This window comes from Neofelis nebulosa, chromosome X (assembly GCF_028018385.1).
Source record: "Neofelis nebulosa isolate mNeoNeb1 chromosome X, mNeoNeb1.pri, whole genome shotgun sequence".
Taxonomy (NCBI): domain Eukaryota; kingdom Metazoa; phylum Chordata; class Mammalia; order Carnivora; family Felidae; genus Neofelis; species Neofelis nebulosa.
Genome location: NC_080800.1, coordinates 33,537,187 through 33,553,097, shown reverse-complemented (window position 1 = coordinate 33,553,097; position 15,911 = coordinate 33,537,187). Strand labels below are relative to the sequence as shown.

The following is a 15,911-nucleotide window of genomic DNA, read 5'->3' as shown; positions in this document are numbered from 1 at the left end:
CTCTCCGTCGCGCGCCCCTCTCCCTCCCCGCCCCTCCAGGTACCCGGTCGGAGCGCTGGGAGGCGGTCTCCAGCCGCCCCTTCCGCAGGGCCCTCTGCTCGACGCCCCCAGGCGGCCGCGCCAGGGGCCTCCAGCCAGAGCCGCCTCAAGCACAGCCCGCCCCTCCAGACAACCACCAGCTGCTGCAGGACGCGTGCCTCCGGGGTGGGTCTCCCCTCTCCTCTGCCCCTCGCCACCCCAGGACCTACTGCCCTTAGGCTGCCCATCTGAGCTCAACACACCTTCCACACGCCGCCGTCTGGACAAGGTGTTGTCAAAGCCCTCCCTCAGGCTCTGCCAGCCTGCTCGGCTCCGCGACTATCGACTATGGGCTAAACACAACCTCCTACCCCCGCCACCCTCGGTCTCCCCCTTGTGGTAGCGCCAGAACCCACCCAACCTAGAGACAGGTGCAGCTGGCTCCTAGAGATCCCAGGTGTATCCTTTTCCATCAGTCTTGCCTCTCCCCGGACTTTTGCAGACTCGTGCACCCAGGGCTGCTCATCTGACACACTTTACTCCTATCAGCTGGTCTGGCAATGCCCAGACCTTCCCACAGTTGGTGTCTATGTCCAAGGTCCCCCTACTGCCCACCACAACCAATGCACAAATTATTCCCACCTGCTTGGAGTCCCCTACCTCGCACAGGTGGCTGTCAGCCTCTCCCCTCTCAGATCCTCTGGAATCCTGGAAGAGTGCAGTGTGGATGATGGGACTCTGGTGCCAGGGGGCACCCTCCTAATCTGACTCAGGTTGGGAAGAGTAGCAGAGACCATATGCAAGCTTCACTTGGGACAGTCACGGCGGAACAGAATACCAAGACTTATAGAAGTAAGATCTCCAACAAATAGGGACTGGGAATCTGCCTTGGGACCTGACAGTTGTCTGAGAGGTTATCTTGTTGAGCTGGGGGGACAGGGGTGATGAGACCATGGTCTCCATCATATCCAAACTGAGAGGAAGAGCATGTAGAATAAGAATCCTGTTTGTTTTGGCAAGAGCAAAGGATTACAGAATTCAGAGGGAAAGAAAGAAGAATGGGGAGAGAGTGGAGCATTTTCCCAGCCTGAAGACAGCATTTCAGCAGCCATACTTCCTGTGTTCTTGTCCAGAATGGAAGGTTACTGACTTTTGATAAAAGTGGGTAATCTCCCCCCAACACACACCCCTCCTCATCCTCCTGTTGCTTTCTTACCACCATTATAAACCTAGATCTCCCCCACAATGGGAAGGCACCATGACATTCATTTCAATGTCCCAATAACCTAGTATGCTGCCTGACACACAGTGGAAAATAAATCTTTATTGAAAGCTCAAAGGTCTAACATCCAGGACCTTCCTACCCCTGCCTTTCATGTCTTCCTCTATGCTTTCCATCTTTTCCCATCTATTTACTTTGTTTTCCTTCCTTATCCACAACTACTTTCCTGAATAATATCAACCCTCAGTTTCTCTACCTCTACTCTCTAAGTCTATAAAGTCATGTTTCCCAAAGTTATTTCTCCTCTTTTGCTAAAGTTTCCCCTACTCTGCATTCTCTCTTACTATCTTATTTTCAAGTGTAATCTCAAGGAAGAACATTTGATGCTTTTTTGTTTTAAGCTGTTAGGTACTTGAATCAAAATTCTTACCTACCAAAAAAATCCTACATTCCTGCAAAATATGGTGTGTGTGTGTGTGTGTGTGTGTCCAAAACAGTGTGTCTTTCCGTGCAAGGTGATCAACCAAAAGTATTACTAGAATAGTCTCTTAACCTATTCACCAAACTCACATTTACTGTGCACCTACTATGTAGTAGACATTATGTTAGGACCTGAGTTTATAGAGATGAATAAAGCAAAGTCTCTACCATCAAGAATGCCATACAACAAGGAGTGGGTGAAGGGGAGGAGAAGACAATAAACAAGTCACTCAACAATGCTGTAATAGGGAAAAAAACCAAGGTGCTATGGGAATGAGAAGAGAATTCACAGACCTCCATGAGGGAGGTGGGAGAGGTCAAGAAACATTTCACCAGAAAATGACAATTGAACTGAGTCTTGAAGAAAAGACTGAGTTTTCCAGGAAATAATAATAGAAATACACACAAGATGAATAATTTACTTTGAATTCTTAATCTGTGTCTCCTTTATATCTTGTGATGCATCATTCTTTAGGCAGATAGTATCAAAGACAGCTCCAGAGTTAAGGGTTGAACTTCCTGATAGCTCCAACAAAGGTGCAGGGATTGGACCTGCTTGAATCATGTGTCCATCCCTAAAATAATCACCAAGGCCAGGTAGGTAGTGTATCCTGATTTGCTATTGGGGGTAATGTGCCCATCCCCAGACGATCACCATGGCCAGGTAGGTGGTGAATTCTGATTGTCTCTCATGGATCATGTCCTATCCCTAAACCAATCGCCATGGCCAGGAAGGTAGGATATTCTGATAGGCTATCCTGGATCATGTGTCCATCCCTGAACCAATCACCATGTCCAGGTAGGCAGTATATTCTGACTTGCTATCCTGTGTCATGTGGTGATCCATGGACCTATCACCATGGCAAGGAAGGTGGTGAATTTGACCAGCTATGCTGAGTCATGTGTCCATCCCTGAAATTATCACCAAGGCCAGGTAGGTAGTGTATTCTGATTGTCCATTCTGGGTCATGTGCCTATCTCTAAACCAATCACCATGGCCAGGTAGGTAGTGTATTCTGATTGGCTTTCCTGGATCATGTGCCTATCTCTGGAACAATCACCATGGGGAGGTGGGAAGTGTGTTCTGTTTGACTATACTGGGTCATGTGGATATCCCTGGAACAATCGCAAGGGCCAGGTAGGTAGTACATGCTGATTGCCTATTCTGGGTCATGTGTGATCCCTGGACCGATCACCATGGCCAGGTAGGTAGTGTATTCTGACTAGCTCTACTGGATTCTATGTCCATCCCTGAAATAATCACCATGGCCAGGGAGGTAGTGTATTCTGATTGGGTATCCTGGTTCATGTGCCTATCCCTAAAACAATCACCATGGCTAAGTATATAGTGTATTCTGACTAGATAACTGGGGTCGTGTGTCCATCCCTGAACCAATCACCATGGCCAGGAAGGTGGTGAATTCTGACTGGTTCTCCTGTGTCATGGGTCCATCCCCGAAATAATCACCATAGCCAGGTAGGTAGTGAATTCTGATTGGGTATCCTGGGTTATGTGTCCATCCCCGAACTAATGACGATGGCCCAGGAGGTAGGGTATTCTGATGGGCTATCTTAGGTCATGTGCCTATCCCTGAATCACTCTCCATGGCTGGGTAGGCAGTGTCTTCTGCTTGGCTTTCCTCTATCATGTGGCTAATTCTAGACCAATCACCATGTCCAGATAGGTACTGTATTCTGTTTGGCTATCCTGGGTAATGTGGCTATCCCTGGACCAATCATAATGGCTAAGTAGGTGGTAAATTCTGGGTGATGGCTATCCCGGGTCATGTGTCCATCGCTGAACTAATCAGCATGGCCCAGGAGGTAGTGTACTCTGATTGGCTATCTTGGGTCATGTGACTATCCCTGGACCAAAAATCATGGACAGGTAGGTAGTGTTCTGATTGGCTGTCCTGGGTCATGTGCCCATCCCCGGAGCAATCACTGATGCAAGATAGGTATTGTATTCTGATTGACTCTCCTGGATGATATGCCTATTCAGGAACCAGGGACCATGCCTGGTCAGGTGGTATATTCTGACTTACTATCCTGGATCATGTGTCCAAAACTGAAATGATCACCACTGCCAGGTGGGTAGTGTATTCTAATTGACTCTCCTGAGTCTTATATCAATCCCTGGACCAATCACTGTGGCCAGGTAGGTAGTATATTCTGACTGGCTATCATGGGTTATGTGTCCATTCCTGACCACATCGCCATTGCCAGGTAGGTAGTGTATTCTGATTGCCTCCCCTGGGTCAAGTGGCTAGCCCTGGACTAATCATGATGGCTATGTAGTTGGTGAATTCTGATTCACTATCCTGGATCATGTGACTACACTTGGATGAATCACCATGGCAAGGTAGGTAGTGTATTCAGATGAACTCTCCTGGGTCATGTTCCTAGCCCTGGACCAATCAACAAGACCAGGTAGGTAGGGTATTCTTATTGCCTCTCTTCAGTCATGTGGCTAGCCCTGGACAAATTACTTCAGCCAGGTAGGTAGTGATTCTGATTGGACATCCTGGGTCATGTGCCTATCCCTGGATCAATCACCAGGGACAGGAGGTAGTGAATTCAGACTGGCCCTTATAGGTTATGTGCCTATCCCTGGACTAATCACCATGGCACCATAGTTGGTGAATTGTGAATGCCCACTGGATCATGTGACTCCATTTGGACCAATCACCATGGCAAAGTCAGAAGTGTATTCTGATAGGCTTTTCTGGGTCATGGCTCCTCTGGGTCATGTCTAGCCCTGGACCAATCACCAGGATCAGCATGTAGTATATTCTGATTGGCTCTCTTGGGTCATGTGGCTAGCCCTGGGCCAATCACTTTGGCCACATAGGTATTGTATTCTGATTGGCTCTCTTGGATCATAGGGCTAGCCCTAGACCAATCACCTTGCCATGTAAGTACTGTATGCTATTGGCTCCCTTGGTCATGTGGTTAGCCCTGGACCAATGACCTCAGCACGGTAGGTAGTATATTATGGTTGGCTCTCTTGGGTCACATGGCTAGCCCTGGACCAATCACCTCAGCCAGGTAGGTAGTGTTTTCTGATTGGAAATAAGGGTCATGTGGCTAGCCCTGGACCAATCACTGAGGCCAGGAGGTACTGCATTATGACTGGCTGTCTTGGGTCTTGTGGCTAGGGCTGGATAAATCACCTCCACCAGGTAGGTAGTTTATTCTGATTGCATATCTTGGGTCATACCCTGTCCCTGGATCAATAACCATAGCCAGGGGGTAGTGTATTCTGATTGGCTCTCATAGGTCATGTGCCTCTCCCTGGACTCATCACCATGGCCCCTACTTGGTGAATTTGATTGGCTATCCTGGATCATGTGACTACCCTTGGACCAATCACTGTGGCAAGGTAGGTAGTTTATTGTGATTGGCTCTCTTGGGTGATGTTGCTAGCCCTGGACCAATCACCTCCACCATGTAGGTAGTGTATTCTGATGGCTGTCTCGGTCTTGTGGCTAGACTGAACCAATCACCTAGCCAGATAGGGAGGTTATTATGATTTTATATCCTGGGTCATAGCATATCCCTGGACCAATAGCCATAGCCAGGAAGTAGTATATTCTGTTTGGTTCTCATAGGTCATGTGCCTATACCTGGACTAATCACCATGGCCACCTAGTTCATGAATTCTGATTGGCTGTCCTGGATCATATGACTCCCCTTCAACCAATCACTATGACAAGGTAGGAAGTGTATTCTGATTGGCTCCTCTGGGATATGTGCCTAGCCCTGACCCAATCACCAGAGCCAGGTAGCTAGTGTATTCTGATAGCTCTCCTGGGTCATATGGCTAGCCTTGGACTAGTCACTTTGGTTAGGCAGGCAGTGTATTCTGATTGGATGTCCTGTCATGTGCCTAACCCTAGACCAATCACCAGGGGCAGGAGGTAGTGGATTCTGATTGACCTTCATAAGTCATATGCCTAACCCTGGACTAATTACCATGGCCACATAGTTGGTGAGTTCTCATCGGCTATCCAGGATGATGTGACTACCCTGGGACCAATCACCATGGTAAGGTAGGTAGTATATTCCTTTTGGCTCTCCTGGGTCATGTGCCTACCCCTGAACCAATCAGCATGGCCAGGTATGTAGTGTATTCTGGTGGCTCTTCTGGGTCCTATGGCTAGCCCTAGCCTATCCCCTCAGCCACATCGTAGTGTATTCTGATTGGCTTTCTTGGGCCATTTGGCTAGCCCTGGACCAAGCACCATGTCCAGGAGGTAGTGTATTCTGACTGGCTCTCATAGGTCATGTGCCTATCACTGGACTCATCACCATGGCCCCTACTTGGTGAATTTGACTGAATGTCCTGAATCATGTGATTACCATCAGACCAATCACCAAGGTAATGTACGTAGTGTATTCCTTTTGGCTCGCTGGGGTCAGGTGCCTATCCCTGGACCAATCATCAGGGCCGGGTAGGTAGTGTATTCTGATTGGTTGTCCTGGGTCATGTGGCTAGCACTGGACCCATCACCCTGGCCAGGAGGTAGTGTATGGTATTGGCTCTCATAGGTTATGTCCCTATCCCTAGACCTATCACCATGGCCACTAGTTGGTGAATTCTGATTGGCTATCCTGGATCATGTGACTACCTTCAACCAATCACCATGGTAAGTTAGCTAGTATAATCTGATTGGCTCTGCTGGGTCATGTGCCTAGCCCTGGACCAATCACCAGGTCCAGGAAAGTACTGTATTCTGATTGGCTCTCTTGGGTGATGTTGCTTGCCCTGGGCCAATCACCTCGGCCACAAAGGTAATGTATTGTCACTGGCTCTTATGGGTCTTGGGGCTAGGCTTGGACCAATCACCTCGGCCAGGTAGGTAGTGTATTCAGATTGGTATCCTGGGTCATAGCCTATTTCTGGACCAATCACCATAGCCAGGAGGTAGTGTATTCTGATTGGATCGCATAGATCCTATCCTATCCCTGGACTAATCACCATGGCCATGTAGTTGGTGAATTCTGATTGGCTATACTGGATCATGTGAATCCCCTTGGACCAATAACCATGGCAAGGTAGGAAGTGTATTCGGATTGGCTCCCATGGGTCATGTGCCTAGCCCTGGACCAATCACCGGCACCAGGTAGGTAGTGTATTCTGACTGGAAATTCTGGGTCATGTGGCTAGCCCTGGACAAATCACTGAGGCCAGGAGGTACTGTATTATGATTGGCCCTCATAGGTCATGTGCCTACACTGGACTGGTCACCATGGCCACATAGTTGGTGAATTCTGATTAGCTATCCTGGATCATGTGACTACCCTTGGACCAATCGCTGTGGCAAGGTAGGTAGTGTATACTGATTGGTGCTCTTGGGTGATGTTGCTAGCCCTGGACCAATCACCTCCGGCATGAAGATAGTATATTCTGATTGACTCTCTTGGGTCTTGTGGCTAGGCCTGGACAAATCACCTCAGTCAGGTAGGCAGTTTATTCTGATTGCATACCTTGGGTCATACCCTATCCCTGGACCAATAACCATAGCCAGGAGGTAGTGTATTCTGTTTGGCTCCCATAGGTCATGTGCTTATCCCTGGACTAATCACCATGGCCACCGAGTTGGTGAAATCTGTTTCCCTATCCTGGATCATGTGACTCCCCTTGGACCAATCATCATGGCAAGGTAGGAAGTGTATTCTGATTGGTGCCTCTGGGTCATGTGACTAGCCCTGGACCAATCACCAGCAACAGGTAGGTAGTGTAATCTGATGGGCTTTCTTGGGTCATGTGCTAGCCCTGGCCCAGTCAGCTCTGCTAGGTAGAGAGTGTATTGTGGTTGGATATCCTAGGTCATATGCCTACCCCTGGACCAATCACCATAGCCAGGAGGTAGTGAATTCTGATTTGCACTCACAGGTCATGTGTCTATCCCTGGAGTAATCACCATGGCCACTTAGTTGGTGAATTCTTATTGGCTAATCTGGATCATGTGTCCACCATTGGACCAATCACCATGGCAAGGGAGGAAGTGTATTCTGATTGGCTCCCCGGGGTCATGTGCCTAGCTGTGAACCAATCGCCAGGGCCAGGTAGCTAGTGTATTCTGATTGGCTCTCTTGGGTCATGTGGCTAGCCCTGGACCAGTCACTTCGGCTAGGTAGGCAGTGGATTCTGATTGGATATCCTGGGTCATGTGGATAGCCTTGGACCAATGACCAGGGGCAGGAGGTAGTGGATGCTGATTGGCCCTCCTAGGCCATGTGCCTCTCCCTGGACTAATCACCATGGCTACATAGTTGCTGAATTCTGATTGGCTATCCTGGATCATGTGACTACCCTTGGACCATTCACCATGGCCAGGTAGGTAGTGTATTCCTTTTGGCTCTCCTGGGTCATGTGCCTATCCCTGGACTAATCACCATGGCATGGTATGTAGTGCATTCTGGTTGGCTCTCCTGGGTCATGTGGCTAGCCCTAGACCTATCACCTTGCCCACATAGGTAGTGTATTCTATTGGCTGTCTTGGGTCATGTGGCTAGTCCTGGACCCATCACCTGACCATGTAGGTAGTGTATTCTGATTGGATATCCTTGGTCATTTGGCTAGCCCTGGACGAATCACTGTGGCCATGTAATTGGTGAATTCTCATTGGCTATCCTGGAACATGTGACTACCCTTGGACCAATCACCATGGCAAGGTAGGCAGTGTATTCTGATTGGCTCCCAAGGGTCATGTGCCTAGCCCTGGATCAATCACCAGCACCAAGTAGGTAGTGTATTCTTTTTTTTTCAATTTTTTTTAACATTTATTTATTTTTGAGAGATAGAGACAGTGTGAGCAGGGGAGAGGCAGAGAGAGAGAGGAAGACACATTATCCGAAGCAGGCTCCAGGCTCCAAGCTGTCAGCACAGAGCCTGATGTGGGGATCGAACCCACGAACTGTGAGATCATGACCTGAGCCGAAGTCGGGCTCTCAACCAACTGAGCCACCCAGGTGCCCCAAGGTAGTGTATTCTGATTGTTTTTCTTGGGTCATGTGCTAGCCCTTGACCAGTCACCTTGTCTAGGTAGGGAGTGTATTGTGGTTGGATATCCTGTGTCATGTGCCTATCCCTGGACCAGTCACCTTGGCCAGGAGGCAGTGTATTCTGACTGACTCTCATAGGTCATGTCCCTATCCCTGGACTAAATACTATAGCCACATAGTTGGTGAATTCTACTTGGCCTCTTGGATCATGTGACTCCCCTTGGACCAATCACCATGGCAAAGTAGGAAGTGTATTCTGATTGGCTCCCCTGGGTCATGTGCCTAGCCCTGGACCAATCACTTTGGCCACGTAGGTAGTGTGTTCTGATTGGATGTCCTAGGTCATGTGCCTAACCTTGGAGCAATCACCAGGGACAGGAGGTAGTGAATTCTGACTGGCCCTCATAGGTCATGTGCCTATCCCTGGACTAATCACCATGGCTACGTAGTTCGTGAATTCTGATTGGCTATCTTGGATGATTTGACTACCCTTGGACCAATCACCATTGCAAGGTAGGTAGTGTATTCCTTTTGGCTTTCCTGGGTCATGTGCTTATCCCTGGACCAATCACCAGCACCAGGTATGTAGTGTTTTCTGATTGGCTTCCCTGGGTCATGTGCCTAGCCCTAGACCAATCACCAGCACTAGGTAGGTAGTTTACTCTGTTTGGCTCTCTTTTGTCATGTGCTAGCCCTAGACCAATCACCATGGCAATGTAGGCAGTATATTCTGATTGGATGTCCTGGGTCATGTGCCTATCCTTGGACCAATCAGCATGGCCAGGAGGTAGGGTATTATGACTGGCTCTCATAGGTCATGTGCCTATCCCTGGACTAATCACCATGGCCACGTAATTGGTGAATTCTCACTGGCTATCCTGGATCATGTGACTACCGTTGGAGCAATCACGGTGGCAAGGTAGGTAGTGTATTCCGATTGGCTTTTTCGGGTCTTGTGTGTAGGCCTGGACCAATCACCTCATCCAGGTAGGTAGTGTATTCTGATTGGATATCCTGGGTCATGTGGCTATCCCTGGACCAATCATCAAGGCCAGGAGGTAGTGAATTTTGATTCTCTCTCATAGGTCATGTGCCTATCCCTGGACTAATCTCCATGGCCACGTAGTTGGTGAATTTTAATTGGCTATCTTGCATCATGTGACTACCTTCAACCAATTATCATGGTAAGTTAGCTAGTATAATCTGATTGGCTCTTCTGGGTTATGTGCCTAGCCCTGACCCATCACCAGGACTAGGAAGGTAGTGTATTCTGATTGGCTCTCTTGAGTCATGTGGCTAGCACTGGACCAGTCACCTAGGCCAGGTCGTTCTTATATTCTGATTGCATATCCTGGGTCATGTACCTATCCCTGGACCAATCACTGTGGCCAGGATGTATTCCCATTGGCTCTCATGTGTCATGTGCCTTGCCCTGGAGAAATCACCACTGCCAGGTAGGTAGTGTAATCTGATTGGCTATTTGGGTCATGTGCCTATCCCTGAACCAATCCTGTGGCCAGGAGGTATTGTATTCTGTTTGGCTATCAGGATCATTTGGCTATCCCTGGATCAATCACTGTGCTAGGTAGGTAGTATATTCTGATTGGATCTCCTGGGTCATGTGACTATCCCTTGACCACTCACCATTGCCAGTAGGTTGTGTATTTTGATTGGCTATCCTGGGTCATGCGATTCTCCCTGGACCAAACACCAGCCCTTGGCTGTGTATTTTGATTTGCCCCCTCAATCTTGTGACTATTGCTGGCCCAATCACCATGGTCAGGTAGTAGTGTATTCTGAATGACTATCTGGGTCTTATGCCTATACCTGGACTAATCACCATGGCCATGTTTGTGGTGAATTCTGTTTGGCTATCCAGGGTTGTGTCCATCCATAAACTACTCATCATGGCCCCGTAGGTTGTGTATTTTTATTGGCTGCGTCATGTGACTACCCCTGAACCAATGACCATGGCCAGGTAGGTAGTGTATTCTGAGTGCCTATCCAGGGTCATGTGTTGATCTCTGGACCAATCACTGTGACCAGGTAGGTACTGTATTCTGATTGGCTCTCTTGAGTCGTATGCCTATCACCATGTACGAATCACCATGGCCAGGTAGTTAATGTATGCTCATAGGACTATTCTGGGTCAAGCGCCTATCCCTGGACAAATCACCATGTTAGGGAAGGTAATATTGTCTGATTGGCTCTCCTGGGTCATGTGCCTCGCCTTGGACAAATCACCATTGCCAGGTAGGTAGTGTATTCTGAATGGCTCTCCTGGGTTATGTGCCTCCCCCTGGACAAATCACCATGGCCAGGTAGGTAGTGTATTCTGAATGGCTCTCCTGGGTTATGTGCCTCCCCCTGGACAAATCACCATGGCCAGGTAGGTAGTGTATTCTGATTGGCTATCCTGGGTCATTGCTGAACCCTGGACCAATCACCTGGGCCAGGTAGGTAGTGTATTCTGATTGGCTCCCCTGGGTAATGTGAATATCCCTGGACCCATCACCATGGCCAGTAGGTTGTGTATTTTGATTGGCTATCCTGGGTCACATGATTCTCCATGAACCAATCTCCAGGCCAGTTGGTTATGTATTGTGATTGACCCTCCTGGATCTTGTGACTATCACTGGACCAATCACCATGGCCAGGTAGGTAGTATATTCTGACTGGCTACTGGGTCATGTGACCATCCCTGGCCCAGTCACCATGGCCAGGTGGGTGGTGTTCTGATTGTCTCTCTGAGGTATAGGTCCATCCTAGAACTAATCACCATGACCTGGTAGGTAGTGTATTCTGATTCATTATCCTGGGTCATATGCCTAGCCCTGGACCATTCACCAGGGTCAGGTATGTAGTGTAGTCTGATTGGCTCTCCTGGGTCATGTGCCTGTCCTTGGACCAATCACCATGGCCAAGTTAGTGGGGTATTCTGATTGGCTATCATGGGTGATGCGCCTATCCCTGATTGTTTTTGGGTGGATATCATTAATAGATTGACAGCCTTACCTGAGGGGGAAGTTATAGTTCCTATAGGAAAAGATGCCAGGAAAGATGTGGCAAAAGTAATATGTCAACTACATGTATACAGTCAATTCCCTGAAAAAAATCTCATTTTGTAAAATAACACTAAAATTAATAGGACTAATAGAAAATAATTCAAGTCGGGGTAGAACACTCAGAACTTACACAACATTATTAGCAGAATATTGATAAAATAAGAAAAAGATGAATATCTCAGGTAATAATTTTGACACCTCAGACACACACCTTGGTATGGTTAAAGGCTGCCTCCAGGGATATTAAACATTTAAGGAACCAATAGAGAGAATTCTGCCTTGATAGAGCTGAGGAGATACAGATAGAAGCACAGTTCTAAGACAGTGAGGCTACTATTAGGAGGATCACAGTAGGGGATGCAATTTGTCTGATGCAAGAACCATGCAAGGCTGGGGTGTACCTTCCTGGGGAGGAAGTCTTGGGTGCAGATCCTCACCTGTAAGGTTTTTTTTTTTTTTTAATAAAGCTTAAAAGGCTCCCAACTGTGCAGCAGGCAAGTTAAGTCGTTTTTCCTTTCTTGCTGAAGATTATAATCATACTCCAATACAACTTCCACATTATATTGACATTGCTCTCCTATTTGCAATTGCATATAAGCTCATTTTTATGGAAAATGTGTTCTAACAGAAGAGATAGTGTGTGTATGTATATATATATATATATATATATATTTTTTTTTTTTTTTTTTTTACCAACTATCAAATATTTATCAAGCACCTGTGATCTAATCCAGTCTTGTGTTTCTAAACTCTAGTCATTTGCAGGGCGCCTGGGTGGCTCAGTCAGTTAGGCGTCCAACTTCAGCTCAGGTCATGATCTCACAGTTTGTGGGTTTGAGCCCTGAGTCGGGCTCTGTGTTGAACAGCACGGAGCCTGGGGCCTGCTTCGGATTCTGTCTCCCTCTCTCTCTGTTCCTCTCCCACTCATGCTCTCTCTGTCTCTCAAAAATAAGATTAAACATTAAAAAAAAATTTAAACTCTAGTCATTTGTTAATGAATCCCAGATTCATGTCTCTGGTCTGAAAACTTCCTCTGAGTTGCAAACCCCATCCAGGAAACTGCTGATTACCCTCAGTCACCTTGATGACTAATAGGAATGTGAAACTTACCCTGTACAATATCCAGCTCTTGATATTTCCCCCAGGTCTTCCTTTCAAGGTCTTCCCTATCTTGTTTAATGGCAACTCTCGGGGCGCCTGGGTGGCGCAGTCGGTTAAGCGTCCGACTTCAGCCAGGTCACGATCTCGCAGTCCGTGAGTTCGAGCCCCGCGTCGGGCTCTGGGCTGATGGCTCGGAGCCTGGAGCCTGTTTCCGATTCTGTGTCTCCCTCTCTCTCTGCCCCTCCCCCGTTCATGCTCTGTCTCTCTCTGTCCCAAAAATAAATAAAAAACGTTGAAAAAAAAATTAAAAAAAAAAAAAAATGGCAACTCTCTTTATATTGATACTGAACCAAAAAACCTTACATCATTTTTTGTATTCCTCTCTTTCTCATACTCCATCCAATCCATTAGCAAATCCTGTCTATTCTACCCTTCAAAACACATCTAGAATCTGGCCACTTCTCACAACTTGTGCTGCTAATGTCCTTGTCCAACCACCATCATCTCTGCTTTGTTGTTACAAACAGCCCAACTGGTCTCCTTGCTTCCGCCCTTTGCCTCCTATAATCTATTCTCCCACAGTAGCTGGAATGATCTTTTAAAACTACAATTCCAGACATGTCATTTATCTGTTGCAAATTCACCACTGTCTCCAGAGTAAAAACCTGATTTTTATAATCATCCCTAAGTCCCTACATGACCCAATCCATACCATCTTTCTAAACCCATCCCCTTCCATAGTCTCCCTAGTTCACTGCACTGTATTCATCCTGGCCTCCTTCCCATTCCATCCACACACAAGGCTAGTGCACTGACTGTTCCCTCTGCCTAGAACTCTCTTCCCCCGGATATCATCAGGGCTCACTCTCTCAAATTTATGTTTCTCCTCAAAGGTCCTCTATCTCTGATGTCTTCCTTGACTGCCTGATTTATTTATTTTTTAAAGTATTTTTTTTATTTTTAAATTATTTTTAATACTTTTTTGAGATAGAGATAGAGAGCAACAGGGGAGGGGCAGAGGGAGAGGGAGAGAATCCACGCTGAACGCGGATCCTGATGCATGGCTTGATCTCATGATCATGAGATCATGACCTGAGCTGAAATCACGAGTCAATTGCTTAACCAACTGAGCCACCCAGGTGCCCCTTGACTGCCTGATTTAAAACAATGATTCTCCCACTTAACCCCAGCACCCTCTATCCTCCACTCCTGCTTTATTTTCCCCCATGGTTCTTGTCCCATCTAACATACTAAATATTGTACTCACTTATTTATCTTCTGTCTCCCACATGTTCAATATAAGCTCCACAAAACATGGATTTCTGTTTTATCAATGTTGTATCCCTAGTACCTAGAACACTATCTGGCACGTTGTAGGTACTCAAGAAATTTTTGTGTGTATATTTGCCTGTTGTGTGCCAAGAACTATTCTTGGTATTAGGAATATGGCAAAAAATAAATGAGATAAAGCCTCCCCACTGTGTGCATCATGCACGTGTGTGTGTATGTGTGTTCAACTGCCTAACTCCTAGTGTCTAGAAAGCAGGACTTATTTTAATATCATTGAGCCTATTCTGTATGGACAAGCAAAATTTTTTTTAATTTATTTTTTATTTTTTTAAATTTACATCCAAATTAGTTAGTATATAGTGAAGCAATGATTTCAGTAGATTCCTTAATGCCCCTTACCCATTTAGCCCATCCGCCCTCCCACAACCCCTCCAGCAACCCTCAGTTCGTTCTCCATATTTATCAGTCTCTTTTATTTTGTCCCCCTCCCTGTTTTTGTATTATTTTTGTTTCCCTTCCCTTATGTTCATCTGTTTTGTCTCTTAAAGTCCTCATATGGGTGAAGTTGTATGATATTTGTCTTTCTCTGACTAATTTCACTTAGCATAATACCCTCCAGTTCCATCCACGTAGTTGTAAATGGCAAGATTTCATTCCTTTTCATTGCTGAGTAATACTCCATTGTATATATATATACCACATCTTCTTTATCTATTCATCCATCGATGGACATTTGGGCTCTTTCCATACTTTGGCTACTGTTGATCGTGCTGCTATAAACATGGGGGTGCATGTGTCCCTTCGAAACAGCACACCTGTATCCCGTGGATAAATGCCTAGTAGCGCCATTGCTGGGTTGTAGGGTAGTTCTATTTTTAGTTTTTTGAGAAACCTCCATACTGTTTTCCAGAGTGGCCGCACCAGCTTGCATTCCCACCAACAATGCAAAAGAGATCCTCTTTCTCAGCATCCTGGCCAACATCTGTTGTTGCCTGAGTTGTTCATGTTAGCCGTTCTGACAGGTGTAAGGTGGTATCTCATTGTGGTTTTGATTTGTATTTCCCTGATGAAGAGTGAAGTTGAGCATTTTTTCATGTGTCGGTTGGCCATCTGGATATCTTCTTTGGAGAAGTGTCTGTTCATGTCTTTTGCCCATTTCTTCACTGGATTATTTGTTTTTTGGGTGTTGAGTTTGATAAGTTCTTTGTAGATTTTGGATACTAACCTTTTATCTGATATATCATTTGCAAATATCTTCTCCCATTCTGTCGGTTGCCTTTTAGTTCTGTTGATTGTTTCCTTTGCTGTGCAGAAGGTTTTTATTTTGATGAGGTCCCAGTAGTTCATTTTTGCTTTTGTTTCCCTTGCCTCTGGAGACGTGTTGAGTAAGAAATTGCTGCGGGCAAGATCAAAGAGGTTTTTGCCTGCTTTCTCCTCGAGGATTTTGATGGCTTCCTGTCTTACATTGAGGTCTTTCATCCACTTTGAGTTTATTTTTGTGTATGGTGTAAGAACGTGGTCCAGGTTCTTTCTTCTGCGTGTCGCTGCCCAGTTTTCCCAGCATGACTTGCTGAAGAGACTGTCTTTATTCCATTGCATATTCTTTCCTGTTTTGTCAAAGATTAGTTGCCCATACGTTTGTGGGTCCATTTCTGGGTTCTCTGTTCTATTCCATTGATCTGAGTGTCTGTTCTTGTGCCAGTACCATACTGCCTTGATGATTA

At 46.5% G+C, this 15,911-nt stretch overlaps 2 long non-coding RNA genes across 2 annotated transcripts in view; both read left to right on the top strand.

The window, feature by feature from the left end:
• The first annotated feature begins 7,976 nt into the window (after window positions 1-7,976).
• Window positions 7,977-8,702, top strand: LOC131502653 (uncharacterized). Its single transcript, XR_009257103.1, has 3 exons — window positions 7,977-8,063; window positions 8,310-8,401; window positions 8,527-8,702. It is a non-coding gene; the product is annotated as an uncharacterized LOC131502653 (long non-coding RNA).
• An 841-nt stretch (window positions 8,703-9,543) lies between these two features.
• Window positions 9,544-15,911, top strand: part of LOC131502651 (uncharacterized) — a 24,895-nt gene continuing 18,527 nt past the window's right edge. Inside the window, exons 1-2 of the long non-coding RNA XR_009257101.1 lie at window positions 9,544-9,650; window positions 9,817-9,915. This is a non-coding gene — a long non-coding RNA (uncharacterized LOC131502651). The remainder of the gene's footprint in view (window positions 9,651-9,816; window positions 9,916-15,911) is intronic.